The sequence below is a fragment of the Oncorhynchus masou genome, chromosome 6 (assembly GCF_036934945.1).
Source record: "Oncorhynchus masou masou isolate Uvic2021 chromosome 6, UVic_Omas_1.1, whole genome shotgun sequence".
Lineage (NCBI taxonomy): Eukaryota > Metazoa > Chordata > Actinopteri > Salmoniformes > Salmonidae > Oncorhynchus > Oncorhynchus masou.
Genome location: NC_088217.1, coordinates 6795010 through 6811357, shown reverse-complemented (window position 1 = coordinate 6811357; position 16348 = coordinate 6795010). Strand labels below are relative to the sequence as shown.

Below are 16348 nucleotides of genomic sequence, written 5' to 3'. Positions count from 1 at the left end.
TCTTTACTGACCTATCAGATCATTGTTCTGTCCATGCATGACGATCATGTGATCTTTACTGACCTATCAGATCTTTGTTATGTCCATGCATGATGATCATGTGATCTTTACTGACCTATCAGATCTTTATGTCCATGCATGACGATCATGTGATCTTTACTGACCTATCAGATCTTGGTTCTGTCCATGCATGATGATCATGTGACCTTTAATGACCTATCAGATATTGGCATGAACTAGAGAAAACAAATGCTTTACTACCACAACACATTGGACAAATGTATAATAAGGGGCATGTAAATCTTACTGATGGTTTTCTGTTATGCCGGATAATTAATTGTCCCTCGTCTAAATCGGTCTCTGATTAAAGGGGAAGAATGAAAAAAAGCAGTGGTACTGGCTTCCACGTCCAACATTGGATTTGATGGATCTATACTGTGTCTTGACTTTCTACCCTGTAACTATAATATGACTATCGATTCACAACGCATTTCAAACCCCAAGACAGATGTATTAAAAAGTTAATGTATGTGGACAGAGTTCTTCTTTTATAATAGAACAATAAACGTGCCTGACTGAGCTCTCATTGTCCTGTCCTGGTGTTTACCTGCTGAAGGTTTTAGTGACATAACAGACAGAGAAACAAAAGGAGATGACTATATGGCTGCATGGAGAAAAACACAATACGCTGAGAGGGGTGTGTGTGTGTGTGTGTGCTGATGGGTCAAGTTCTGTCTGTCATTTAACGACACACCTTCTTTACCACACCCCTGTGTCAGACCCAAATGGCACCCTATTCCATATATTATTTATTTATTTATTTATTTTACCTTTATTTAAAAAGGCAAGTCAGTTAAGAACAAATTCTTATTTTCAATGACGGCCTAGGAGCAGTGGGTTAACTGCCTGTTCGGGGCAGAACGACAGATTTGTACCTTGTCAGCTCGGGGATTTGAACTTGCAACCTTCTGGTTACTAGTCCAACGCTCTAACCACTAGGCTACCCTGCCGCCCCAATAGTGCACTACCAATAGGGCTCTGCTAAAAAAAAAAAAAAAAAAAAGTAGTGCACTATTATAGGGAATAGGGTGTCATTTGGGACACTGTAGTTCAGACCCCTCCACTGCATTGTAATCCACTCTGTTCAGTATGAGCAACAACCTTTCTGCTCCATGGATAGGTGGAGATATATCCAGAGCATTTGGAAAGTATTCAGACCCTTGTCTTTTTGTGTTCCGTTCTGCTAAATGGATGAAATTGCCTCCATCAATCTACACACAAAACCCCATAATGACGAAGCAAAAAAAAAACAGCTTTTTAAATGACATTTACATAAGTATTCAGACCCTTTACTCAGTACTTTGTTGAAGTACCTTTGGCAGCGATTACAGCCTTGAGTCTTCTTGGGTATGACGCTACAAGCTTGGCACACCTGTATTTGGGGAGTTTCTCCCATTTTTCTCTGCAGATCCGCTCAAGCTCTGTCAGGTCGGATGGGGAGCGTTGCTGCACTGTGTGCTTAGGGTCGTTGTCCTGTTGGAAGGTGAACCTTCAACCCCAGTCTGAGGTCCTGAGAGCTCTGGAGCAGGTTTTCATCAAGGATCTCTCAGTACTTGGCTCCCTTCATCTTTGCCTTGAACCTGACTAGTCTTCCAGTCCCTGCCACTGAAAAACATCCCCACAGCATGATGCTACCACCACCATGCTTCACCGTAGAGATGGTGTCAGGTTTCCTCCAGACGTGACGCTTGGCATTCAGTCCAAAGAGTTCAATCTTGGTTTTATCTGACCAGAGAATCTTGTTTCTCATGGTCTGAGAGTCTTTATGTGCTTTTTGGCAAACTCCAAGTGGGGGAGTGCTGCAGAGATGGTTGTTCTTTCTTGAAGGTTCTCCCATCTCCACAGAGGAACTCTGGAGCTCTGTCAGAGTGACCATCTGGTTCTTGGTCACCTCCCTAACCAAGGCTGTTCTCCCCCAATTGCTCAGTTTGGCCAGGTGGCCAGCTCTAGGAAGAGTCTTGGTGCTTCCAAACTTCTTGTATTTAAGAATGATTGAGGCCACTGTGTTTTTGGAGAACTTCAATGCTGCAGATATGTCTGGGTACCCTTCCCCAGATCTGTGCCTCGACACAATCCTGTCTCAGAGCTCTACGGACAATTCCTTCGACCTCATGGCATGGTTTTTGCTCTGACATGCACTGTCAACTGTGGGACCTTACATAGACAGGTGTGTGCCTTTTCCAAATCATGTCCAATCAATTGAATTTATCACAGGTGGACTCCAATCAATTGGTAAAAACATCAAGGATGATCAATGGAAACAGGATGCACCTGAGCTCAATTTTGAGTCAATTCTATATATACACATTTGCAAACATTTCTAAACACCTGTTTTCACTGTCATTATGGGGTATTGTGATGTCATTATGGGGTATTGTGATGTCATTATGGGGTATTGTGATGTCATTATGGGGTATTGTGATGTCATTATGGGGTATTGTGATGTCATTATGGGGTATTGTGTGTAGATTGATGAAGGGGAAAAAAATATTAAATCCATTTTAGAATAAGGCTGTAACTTAAGTGGGAAAAGTCACAGGGCCTGAATATTTCCTGAATGTATGTTTTAATTAAAAAGCAAACCATCAGGTAACCAGATACTCTAGCGATGTTGTCAGAGTTCATTCCAAACCGATGATATACCGTATGCTACATGCTATTGGTTGTCATCTTGGGCTACTAATGCCCCTGCAGGTACCTGGCCTATCCACGGGGGGGTACTTGGAAAGATCATAGCTATACTGGATCAATTACCCATAAGGGAGCACTTACAGCAGAACTAAATGTGATTTGCGGTACAATAACCAAAAACGGGTTGAGAAGACGGACGGCTCCTATGCAGTTGGTAGAGACTGTTCCGAATGATGAAACAGGGTGTACTTGCAGTGCCACGTGGGCCTGAAAACTGAGAAGGCCAATCCAATAATCTCAGGAGGCAGTTGTACACCAAAGCCAATAAAACATGAAAAAGTTATGATCCGACGAGCTACAACGCCAACACAAGTCAAAGACTTATGTTCTATTCACTGGCCAAATCATTACACAACACAGGTGCTGCTGGAGTCCAAGGCAAGTCTCGAGTAAAGCCATGAATTTCCCAGCAGCCAACTCGTGTGGCAGTAATGTCCCCTAAAAATAATCCATTCCTTTCGGCCAAAGTGGCCTTTGTGCCCTTGGGCTGAATATAATAATTATAATTCCATTCTCCCGGGTGTCACTCACATGAGTGAGAGGTGTATCACTTACTCACACGTTAGCACAATACATTTAAACAAACATTTTCACAATTCCTGACAATTCCCTGTCTTAGGTCAGTTAGGATCACCGCTTTATTTTGAGAATGTGAAATGTCAATAATAGTAGAGATAATGATTTATTTCAGCTTTTATTTCTTTCATCACATTCCCAGTGGGTCAAAAGTTTACATACACTCAGTTAATATTTGGTAGCATTGCCTTTAAATTGTTTTAACTTGGGTCAAACGTTTCGGGTAGCCTTCCACAAGCTTCCCACAATAAGTTGGGTGAATGTTGGCCCATTCCTCCTTACAGAGCTGCTGTAACTGAGTCAGGATTGTTTTTCTATAGGATTGAGGTCAGGGCTTTGTGTTGGCCACGTCAAAACCTAGACTTTGTTGTCCTTAAGCCATTTTGCCACAACTTTGGAAGTATGCTTGCGGTCATTGTCCATTTAGAAGACCCATTTGCGACCAAGCTTTAACTTCCTGACTGATGTCTTGAGATGTTGCTTCAATATATCCACATAATTGTCCTTCCTCATGACCCCATCTATTTTGTGAAGTGCACCAGTCCCTCCTGCAGCAAAGCACCCCCACAACATGATGCTGCCACCCCCGTGCTTCACGGTTGGGATGGATTTCTTCGGCTTGCAAGCCTTCCCCTTTTTCCTCCAAACATAACGATGGTCATTATGGCCAAACAGTTCTATTTTGTTTCATCAGACCAGAGGATATTTCTCCAAAAAGTATGATCTTTGTCCCCATGTGCAGTTGCAAACCGTAGTCTGGCTTTATTATGGCAGTTTTGGAGCAGTGGCTTCTTCCTTGCTGGGCGGCCTTTCAGGTTATGTCGATATAGGACTCGTTTTACTGTGGATATATATACTTTTGCACCTGTTTCCTCCAGCATCTTCACAGGGTCCTTTGCTGTTGTTCTGGAATTGATTTGCGCTTTAGGCATCAAAGTACGTTCATCTCTAGGAGACAAACGAGTCACCTTCCTGAGCTGTATGACGGCTTCGTGTTCCCATGGGGTTTATACTTGCGTACTATTGTTTCTACAGATGAATGTTGTACCTTCAGGCATTTGGAAATTGCTGATTTTTTCCTGAGGTCCTGGCTGATTTCTTTTGAATTTCCCATGATGTCAGGCAAAGAGGCACTGAGTTGGAAGGCAGGCCTTGAAATACATCCACAGTAGAGGTCGACCGATTAATCGGAATAGCCGATTAATTGGGGCCGATTTCAAGTTTTCCTCCCTACAGAGGCCTGTCTTTTTCCTCCCTACAGGAGGCCCGTCTTTTTCCTCCCTACAGGAGGCCTGTCTTTTTCCTCCCTACAGGAGGCCCGTCTTTTTCCTCCCTACAGGAGGCCTGTCTTTTTCCTCCCTACAGGAGGCCCGTCTTTTTCCTCCCTACAGGAGGCCCGTCTTTTCCTCCCTACAGGAGGCCCGTCTTTTCCTCCCTACAGGAGGCCTGTCTTTTCCTCCCTACAGGAGGCCCGTCTTCTTCCTCCCTACAGGAGGCCCGTCTTTTCCTCCCTACAGGAGGCCCGTCTTCTTCCTCCCTACAGGAGGCCCGTCTTTTTCCTCCCTACAGGAGGCCCGTCTTCTTCCTCCCTACAGGAGGCCCGTCTTCTTCCTCCCTACAGGAGGCCCGTCTTCTTCCTCCCTACAGGAGGCCCGTCTTCTTCCTCCCTACAGGAGGCCTGTCTTTTTCCTCCCTACAGGAGGCCTGTCATCTTCCTCCCTACAGGAGGCCTGTCTTCTTCCTCCCTACAGGAGGCCTGTCTTTTTCCTCCCTACAGGAGGCCTGTCTTTTTCCTCCCTACAGGAGGCCTGTCTTTTTCCTCCCTACAGGAGGCCTGTCTTTTTCCTCCCTACAGGAGGCCTGTCTTCTTCCTCCCTACAGGAGGCCTGTCTTTTTCCTCCCTACAGGAGGCCTGTCTTTTCCTCCCTACAGGAGGCTTGTCTTCTTCCTCCCTACAGGAGGCCTGTCTTTTTCCTCCCTACAGGAGGCCTGTCTTTTTCCTCCCTACAGGAGGCCTGTCTTTTCCTCCCTACAGGAGGCCTGTCTTCTTCCTCCCTACAGGAGGCCTGTCTTTTTCCTCCCTACAGGAGGCCTGTCTTTTTCCTCCCTACAGGAGGCCTGTCTTTTTCCTCCCTACAGGAGGCCTGTCTTTTTCCTCCCTACAGGAGGCCTGTCTTTTTCCTCCCTACAGGAGGCCCGTCTTTTTCCTCCCTACAGGAGGCCTGTCTTTTTCCTCCCTACAGGAGGCCTGTCTTTTTCCACCCTACAGGAGGCCTGTCTTCTTCCTCCCTACAGGAGGCCTGTCTTTTTCCTCCCTACAGGAGGCCTGTCTTCTTCCTCCCTACAGGAGGCCCGTCTTTTTCCTCCCTACAGGAGGCCCGTCTTTTTCCTCCCTACAGGAGGCCTGTCTTTTTCCTCCCTACAGGAGGCCTGTCTTTTTGCTCCCTACAGGAGGCCTGTCTTCTTCCTCCCTACAAGAGGCCTGTCTTTTTCCTGTTCAATGTGGATCAGTGGGACATTCATCATGGTGTACAGTTGAGTTGTAGGTTGTCCTCGTTTAGCCAGCTCTACTTATTGCTGTTATGAATCCCAGATGGCACCTATTTTCTATATATAGTGCCCCTGTTGGCCGTGGTAAAAAAAAGTAATGTACTAGAAAGGGAATAGGGTGTGGTTTGGGATACACCAATGGACATTGACTTCAGTTAGCCAGCTGTACAGCTCCATTTCTTGGTGTCATGCCTCCATCATTTGGCTTACATGGTTGAATCGTTGACAGATGGGTGCTGATAGAAGTGATTAATTTTCAGGTGCAAAGTTGTTTAGTTTCACGGGAGAGCAGGCACTCCTACACTGGGGTCACTGAACTAACGATCCGATGGCAGGCACCCACACACACACACACACACTTCCCTCCGTTGCTCCTCACCCAGAAGCCTCTGAAGGGACACCAGTAAGACATCTCAGGTCTGTGCTAATCAGAAACAGAAAGTGGTGTATCGACTTCCAACACCAGAGGCCTTCAGCCGAGGACACCAAGGCCATCAGCCTAGGACACCAAGGCCATCAGCCTAGGACACCAAGGCCATCAGCCTAGGACACCAAGGCCATCAGCCTAGGACACCAAGGCCATCAGCCTAGGACACCAAGGCCATCAGCCGAGGACACCAAGGCCATCAGCCGAGGACACCAAGGCCATCAGCCGAGGACACCAAGGCCATCAGCCTAGGACACCAAGGCCATCAGCCTAGGACACCAAGGCCATCAGCCTAGGACACCAAGGCCATCAGCCTAGGACACCAAGGCCATCAGCCAAGGTCATCAGCCTAGGACACCAAGGTCATCAGCCAAGGACACCAAGGCCATCAGCCTAGGACACCAAGGCCATCAGCCAAGGACACCAAGGCCATCAGCCAAGGACACCAAGGCCATCAGCCAAGGACATCAGCCAAGGACACCAAGGCCATCAGCCAGGGACACCAAGGCCATCAGCCCGGGACACCAAGGCCATCAGCCCGGGACACCAAGGCCATCAGCCCGGGACACCAAGGCCATCAGCCCGGGACACCAAGGCCATCAGCCCGGGACACCAAGGCCATCAGCCCGGGACACCAAGGCCATCAGCCCGGGACACCAAGGCCATCAGCCTAGGACACCAAGGCCATCAGCCTAGGACACCAAGGCCATCAGCCTAGGACACCAAGGCCATCAGCCTAGGACACCAAGGCCATCAGCCTAGGACACCAAGGCCATCAGCCTAGGACACCAAGGCCATCAGCCTAGGACATCAGCCTAGGACACCAAGGCCATCAGCCAAGGACACCAAGGCCATCAGCCTAGGACATCAAGGCCATCAGCCAAGAACACCAAGGCCATCAGCCAAGGACACCAAGGCCATCAGCCAAGGACACCAAGGCCATCAGCCAGGGACACCAAGGCCATCAGCCCGGGACACCAAGGCCATCAGCCCGGGACACCAAGGCCATCAGCCCGGGACACCAAGGCCATCAGCCCGGGACACCAAGGCCATCAGCCCGGGACACCAAGGCCATCTGCCCGGGACACCAAGGCCATCTGCCGAGGACACCAAGGCCATCAGCCTAGGACACCAAGGCCATCAGCCTAGGACACACCAAGGCCATCAGCCTAGGACACACCAAGGCCATCAGCCTAGGACACCAAGGCCATCAGCCTAGGACACCAAGGCCATCTGCCTAGGACACCAAGGCCATCTGCCTAGGACACCAAGGCCATCTGCCTAGGACACCAAGGCCATCTGCCTAGGACACCAAGGCCATTAACCAAAATAGCCAATTAAATTGATTTGAATAATACTCTTTATTCTGTTTAGAAAAAACACAAGTGTATGGGAAATGAGCCTCCATGTCAAAGTGTAGGTGATAGACCTTGCGTTTTGACTACAGCCTCTCACGTCCACAACGACGCTGACATGATTGGGAAATAATACTTTAACTATATAGGCTTAACGGCAGTCAAGTTCGACAAATAACATACAGGATCATTAATATTAACGTCTTAAGGCTTGATTCTGTCGACATAGTGTTTTTTTCCCAGATAGGCGCCTGTTGCACCATCAACATTTTTAAACTATTCAACCCAAAATGTAATTGCTTAAAACCTGGACTTTTTGTTGTTGTTGTTATTTTAGAAGCCTAAACAAATTCCGACCATAGGAATGTCGAGGGAGTTATTTAATAAACCCTTCCTCATATACTATATACCATTTCAACCACTTTTGTAGGCTTTTTCTCTCCTGTTCTACTGGTTTTCAAATCATCATTGTCCAGCAGCCATGGACACAATCCTAGTCATATTAGCATCCCATGCTAGTAGATGATAATCCTAGTCAAATTAGCATCCCATGCTAGTTGATAATCCTAGTCATATTAGCATCCCATGCAAATTGAGGATAATCCTAGTCATATTAGCATCCCATGCTAGTTGATAATCCTAGTCATATTAGCATCCCATGCTAGTTGATAATCCTAGTCATATTAGCATCCCATGCTAGTTGATAATCCTAATCATATTAGCATCCCATGCTAGTAGATAATCCTAATCATATTAGCATCCCATGCTAGTTGATAATCCTAATCATATTAGCATCCCATGCTAGTAGATAATCCTAGTCATATTAGCATCCTATGCTAGTTGATAATCCTAGTCATATTAGCATCCCATGCAAGTTGATAATCCTAGTCATATTAGCATCCCATGCTAGTTGATAATCCTAGTCATATTAGCATCCCATGCTAGTTGATAATCCTAGTCATAATTGTTTAATCTTTAGATCTTTAGGATATCCCTACCGGCCAAACCCTCCCTAACCCGGACGACGTCGCCCCACGGACCTCCCGGTCGCGGCCGGTTAAGACAGAGTCTGGGCGCGAACACAGAGTCTCTGAGGGCACAGCTGGCGCTGCAGTACAGCGCCCTGAACCACTGCACCACCCGGGAGGCCCCCGTTAGGCTAAACTTTTTGTACTGTGGTGGGGGTAGTAGATTGACGTAGACTGCTGCTGTTCGTCACTCGTCTTGTTGGAAAAAGTACATGTGGACAGTTCTTACGTCTTCAATGAGCTCCTCGGAAATTGGAATAGAAGGTTGCACGCTGCTGCATCCCTGATGTGTCTGTCTTCACTTGTTGGTCAGAGCTGTGAGGCCTGTGTGAGAAGGACCCATGACAGGTATTGATTTTTTTTTTTTTTTTTTACCTTTATTTAACCAGGGAAGTCAGTTAAGAACAAATTCTTATTTTCAATGACTGCCTGGGAACTGTGGGTTAACTGCCTTGTTCAGGGGCAGAACGACAGATTTGTACCTTGTCAGCTCGGGGGTTTGAACTCGCAACCTTCCGGTTACTAGTCCAACGCTCTAACCACAAGGCTAATGAGAGACCCATGTATATCCATTTGAACTTGTGACAGTTGGCGTTTGGAGAGTCACAGTAATAATTCATTTTAATAACAAATTACAAAATGTTAGCTTCATAGCTAAATGATCCATTTTAAGGCTTTCGACAGACCAGTAAGCCAATGCTAGTAATTGTCGCTTCATTCTCCATTGCTGACAGGCAATATAAAAACAGTTCTTTCTTTTTTTTTAAACAAAAAACCTGGCCAGATTGACTTGAAACTAAGTTAAGTCCACCCGAGTCTTGATGCTCAAAAGACAAGCAATTTTATTTTCTATCAAGTCGAGTCTCAAGTCAAAGTCATGCGACTCCCGAGTCCACAACTCCACCAACGCATCACCTCTCTGTTCTATCTCAACTATTCCAATTAATGGAAAACCATTTAAACCCAATCACTGGAATCCCGTCTTACAAAGTAGCAATTGACCGAGGATATTACATTAGTTAATGGAGTTAAAAGCCAGTAGCTTAAAACTCAAGCAATACGGAGAATAAATGTAATCTAATATATTTAGATATGTTTAATGACCCAATGATGCAGAATTACTGCTTTAGTCCCTGCTCACAATAGCGAACCTCTGGTATATTGTCCCTCCCAGTGAGATAAAAGCCTGCTACTTGCTACAGACACTTTCTTAGCATTGCTGAGCAGTGGAAAATTATAAAATAAAATTCTGTGTGAATTCACAATGAAGCTGCACTGCAGCCAGCAACGGGTTGAATCTTACTACTGACCTGTACTACAACTACTGACCTGTACTACTGACCTGTACTACAACTACTGACCTGTACTACTGACCTGTACTACTGACCTGTACTACAACTACTGACCTGTACTACTGACCTGTACTACAACTACTGACCTGTACTACAACTACTGACCTGTACTACTGACCTGTACTACAACTACTGACCTGTACTACAACTACTGACCTGTACTACTGACCTGTACTACAACTACTGACCTGTACTACTGACCTGTACTACAACTACTGATCTGTACTACAACTACTGACCCGTACTACAACTACTGACCCGTACTACAACTACTGACCTGTCCTACAACTACTGACCTGTCCTACAACTACTGACCTGTACTACAACTACTGACCTGTACTACTGACCTGTACTATAACTACTGACCTGTAATACTGACCTATACTACAACTACTGACCTGTACTACAACTACTGACCCGTACTACAACTACTGACCTGTACTACAACTACTGACCTGTACTACAACTACTGACCCGTACTACAACTACTGACCTGTACTACAACTACTGACCCGTACTACAACTACTGACCTGTACTACAACTACTGACCTGTCCTACAACTACTGACCTGTCCTACAACTACTGACCTGTCCTACAACTACTGACCTGTACTACAACTACTGACCCGTACTACAACTACTGACCTGTACTACAACTACTGACCTGTACTACAACTACTGACCCGTACTACAACTACTGACCTGTACTACAACTACTGACCCGTACTACAACTACTGACCTGTACTACAACTACTGACCTGTCCTACAACTACTGACCTGTCCTACAACTACTGACCTGTCCTACAACTACTGACCTGTACTACAACTACTGGCCTGTACTACAACTACTGACCTGTACTACAACTACTGACCTGTACTACTGACCTGTACTACAACTACTGACCTGTACTACAACTACTGACCTGTCCTACTGACCTGTACTACCACTACTGACCTGTCCTACAACTACTGACCTGTCCTACAACTACTGACCTGTACTACAACTACTGACCTGTACTACAACTACTGACCTGTACTACTGACCTGTACTACAACTACTGACCTGTACTACAACTACTGACCTGTACTACAACTACTGACCTGTACTACAACTACTGACCTGTACTACAACTACTGACCTGTACTACAACTACTGACCTGTACTACAACTACTGACCCGTACTACAACTACTGACCTGTCCTACAACTACTGACCTGTACTACAACTACTGACCTGTACTACTGACCTGTACTATAACTACTGACCTGTACTACTGACCTATACTACAACTACTGACCTGTACTACTGACCTGTACTATAACTACTGACCTGTACTACAACTACTGACCTGTACTACAACTACTGACCTGTACTACAACTACTTGTAGGACAGGTCAGTAGTTGTAGGACAGGTCAGTAGTTATAGTACAGGTCAGTAGTTATAGTACAGGTCAGTAGTTGTAGGACAGGTCAGTAGTTGTAGGACAGGTCAGTAGTTATAGTACAGGTCAGTAGTACAGGTCAGTAGTTGTAGTACTGGTCAGTAGTACTGGTCAGTGGTGGTGGTACAGGTTTACCACTACTGACCTGTACAACTGACCTGTACCACCACCACTGACCTGAACTACTGACCTGTACCACCACATGCTAGCTCTCTAGGAACAGGGTTGGAGTTAAAACCTCCAGGTTGCTAGCTCTCTAGGAACAGGGTTGGAGTTAAAACCTCCAGGATGCTAGCTCTCTTGGAACAGGGTTGGAGTTAAAACCTCCAGGATGCTAGCTCTCTAGGAACAGGGTTGGAGTTAAAACCTCCAGGATGCTAGCTCTCTTGGAACAGGGTTGGAGTTAAAACCTCCAGGTTGCTAGCTCTCTTGGAACAGGGTTGGAGTTAAAACCTCCAGGTTGCTAGCTCTCTTGGAACAGGGTTGGAGTTAAAACCTCCAGGTTGCTAGCTCTCTAGGAACAGGGTTGGAGAGTCCTGCTCTACAAACACTTATTATTATTTGACCCTGCTGGTCATCTATGAACATCTTGAACAACAATCTGGTCTGGTACTCTAATAATCAACACCCGGCACAGCCAGACGAGGACTGACCACCCCAGAGCCTGGTTCCTGCCTGTCTAGGGACTTTTCCCGAGCCACTGTGCTTCTGCATTGCGTGCTCTTTTTTGGTTTTAGGCCGGGTTTCTTTATAAGCACTTTGTGACATCTGCCGATGTAAAAAAGGGCTTCATAAAAATTAATTTCATTTAATTGAAGTGCTGAAGTGCGCGTTCGTGCGTTAAGTGCTTACCCGGCTGCTTTCTGCCCTCACTGAGACAGAGAAGTAACATACAATGTACAATATCACACACTAATCCTGCTCTGTGATCTGAAGACAGCCGTGAACCTGACAGCAACTTAACACTAAGTGAAGTATGAATATGTAGATAATATTAGAACATGGGATAAAGAGGTGACTAAACGGGGTGTTAAGAAATCTGTCAACCGACAGGCTAAAAATCAGTCGGTTTGGGTTCATCTAGGGTGACAAGACGGTAAACAGTTTTTCTCAACCAAAAGAAATACCGATGTCTTTGTGCGTGTCATTACGTTGGCCTGCCGGTAAGGTTTATGACCCCCTCCATAAATACCTTTCTCCCCTATCTCTCAACGCTACTAAAAGACTCTTGAATAGTCTTTGTTAAACATAGAGAGTCTGGGAACATCAAACAAGTGGGGGGAAAGGAACCATATTTCGGTAATAGAACCAATTGAAAATATGCGTTGGTACTTAAAAATGAATATGATGTCAGTTCGGTTGTCTAAGACATTATGACTGAAGACAGGACGACAAACTGTATCGGGGAAAGTCTACACATTCTAGTTATCAGATTCACATGGAATTGTTGTGCAATTTAAATGTTTGAATATGAAACTATTTATGAAATGTAATTTTAGCTTCCAAATGAGAGAATTGGGTTTTCATAAGGTTAGAGCTCTGCTCAATCAGTGGCCCGCCCCTGTGAAGAGACATGGGTTATAAACTATGAAACACACCCTTCTCTCCCTTCACTATATATTCCATTGACAAAAATGTAACCTTCTGTTCTGAGAACGATAGAACGACAGTCCATACGCTGAAAAGGACTAACATGTCAACTACAGAACTAAGCCAACCTCAGCGTGAGCTTTGGTTGTGAATGGTATGAACTTTGAGCTCTTAATCACTAAAGAAGTGAGACATCCTAGCCGTTGAGTTAGCAACAGCAGCTGTAAACATGGGCTAGGAAAGGACGGAAGACGTATCCAGTCTAACACACAATGAAGATACTACAACGTATTCAATTTACCACCAGAGACATTCTTTCGAGGACAGGAAGATCTCGGGTTGGCCAACACCGCCAACATCTACGACCAACCTACCGAAGCGCAGCTCAGAGTAAATATTAATTGCATTTTCCTTTTCCAAATGGGCGGTAATTTAGAATGCATAAGATGCTGTATTTACGATAGCACAGCTTCTCTCTTTGCTACTCAGTCTTCCCGCTCTTTCACTCAAACCCCACCCCTTTTCCTTTGTGTGACCAGTCGTCATGTCATCTGCGTCCACCAGGGATAATAATTAGCATTCTGTGTTTATGTAATTTAGTATGATTAGTTAGGTATTTGTAAATAAATAAACCCAATTTTGTATTGCTGATTCAACTTGTTAGCCAGGGTTCGTGAAGATTTAAAACTTTCAGATGAGACTGAAATAAGGTGGCGATTGATATTGACTGCTATGGATGTAAAATATGACTAGGTCTTTAAGAGTTTATTCTGAAGATAACAGCTCTATAAATATTATTTCGTGGTGCCCCGACTTTCTAGTTAATTACATTTACATGATTAGCTCAATCAGGTGATATTAATTACGGAGAAAAGGATTTTATAGAATAGCATGTCATATCACTTCATCCGGCATAGCCAAAGACACAACACAACATGTGCTTTAGTTGATGATAGTATTATGTGAAAATGTAAAAGGTCTCAAAATGGACCCAGGAGGCTAAATGGACCCAGGAGGCTAAATGGACCCAGGAGGCTAAATGGACCCAGGAGGCTAAATGGACCCAGGAAGTTCAAGAAAGCCCCTCTCCTGCCTTCGTTGATAGAGTAGTTCAGGGAAATATCAAATATTATCCACTGAATAGATAACAATATATGTTTTATGTATAGCTTAATAATCATTTTAATATCATCCTATTTATCAGTGTGTCTGAGCAGTCAGCAGGTGTTAAATGCAACCAGAGGCCTCCAGCAGCAATACACTAGTCTTGTATTGTCTGATACTTGGCTTCTGTTCCGGCAAGGAGCTGTAATATCTCAGTAATTGGATTTTCTTGACAGAGCCTCATAACACCCCGGTTTTGGCTGTGATGGGTGCAATTGTGAGCCTTTTACAGACAGGAGAGAGGGAGGGAGGGAAAGAAAGAGAAAGAGAGAGAGAGAGAGAGGAGAAAAGAGAGGAGAAAATGAGAGAGAGAGACTGAGTGAGAGGAGGGAGTGAGAGGAGGGAGTGAGAGGGGGGAGTGAGACGGGGAGTGAGAAAAAGATGAAGGAAAGAAAATCATATGATCTAGCCTAGTGTTGCCTACCGGTCGGGGTGACTGTCAGATGTTTTACCTCTCTCTCTCTCTCTACTCATGCGATGATAAGAGACAATGGCATCTGCGTCAGACTTTCAGCTACATCACACCTACAAAATGGGAACACACATACTGCGACTGGAGCGACTGAATGCTCAACTTATCGAGACGATCTCATAGGAGTAAAAGAGGGGGACGGTGAGAGAGAACGAGAGCAAGACAAGAGACACAAAGGAGACAAGCTCGCCATTTGTAAAAGGTCTGAAGATCCCTGTGTCGTCAGGATTAAAATCTACCACAGTAGGTTACAGTCAATAACTAAGGAGGAAAAGTCTACTCCATGCAAGACAATTGAAATACACTCAAGTTCAAAATGTAAATTATGTCATGTTGAAATTGCAACAGCCCAAAATTGCTTTACCACATTACAGAAAAAAACACAACCAACCAATATTTTATTCACCTCATTTTTCAGCGTTGCTATGGGACCAGACAAACTCGTTAACTAGCTAACTAGCTAGTTGGGGGCTACAGATGGGTTCACTAATGTTAGCTCGCTAGCTAGTTGGGGGCTACAGATGGTTTAGCTAACATTAGCTAGCTCGGTAGTTGGGAGGCACAGCTGGGCTAGATAACATTAGCTAGCTAGGTAGTTGGGAGGCACAGCTGGGCTAGATAACATTAGCTAGCTAGGTAGTTGGGAGGCACAGCTGGGCTAGCTAACATTAGCTAGCTAGGAAGTTGGGGGCTACAGATGGGTTAGCTAATGTTAGCTAGCTAAGAACTGTTTTTGTATACATGCATGCTACACAGTGTCTGTGGGAGAAGATTGGATAAGTTAAAATATCGTGAGACAATTGTCGCTATTTTCATAAATGGAACAGATCAGCTATCCATCCAACATTGCAAATGGTAGCTAGCTGGCTACTTGTGTAAGTATTTAGAAAAACATACATACAAATACATGGCTTTGGTTAGCACACAGGTCAGCTGCAACCTATATAGCTATAGCTAGCTAACATTTCCTCCATGAACGAAGCAAACTTGCTAGCAATATACCAACCTAGATAACAATAGAGTAGTGGCGTTCTGCATATGGTTTTCTGTGATTTCTAGAGTCCAGCTTTACAATGCTCAAAGTGGAACTACCAGAAAGGATTTTTTTTTAATTAAAAAATAATAAACATTTTGATTTGGTTTATACAGTAGCCAATAAAAGCCAAAAGCAAAGGGATAATGTCTAGACCAGAAATGAACAAGAGAACATCCCCAGCAAAATCAATCGATAGATCACTCAGAACGGAAGCTAGAAGGCACAGGTACTAGCTGTCCTACGCTCCGTCCCAAATGCAACCCTACCCCCTACATAGTGTACTACTACCTACGTGTGTACTACCTAGACCTATTACAGTCCAGCCCTGACCAGAGAACTGACTGGTGTTTCAATTCACTGCGATAGAAAATAATGAGGACAGGATAGGACAGCTCTCTCTCGTTACACTCACACACAGTGATCTGGTTAGAGGTGGCATGTTAGGCAGGGAGATTACAGCCTGCTCGACTCCCGGTCCAGTCCTGACCAACCCACCACCATACAATTACCGGGGAGACCAGCAGGATACAGACTATTAACAGCAGAGTACAAAGGACAGGGTTTTACACATGCCCAACTATTGCAAAGGACCTGTACAGTTTT

The 16348-nt window shown here is 45.0% G+C and overlaps 1 protein-coding gene across 3 annotated transcripts in view; it reads right to left on the bottom strand.

The window, feature by feature from the left end:
• LOC135541322 (E3 ubiquitin-protein ligase RNF123) overlaps positions 1-16348 on the bottom strand; it is a 268130-nt gene that overhangs the window by 127558 nt on the left and 124224 nt on the right. The window lies entirely within an intron of this gene.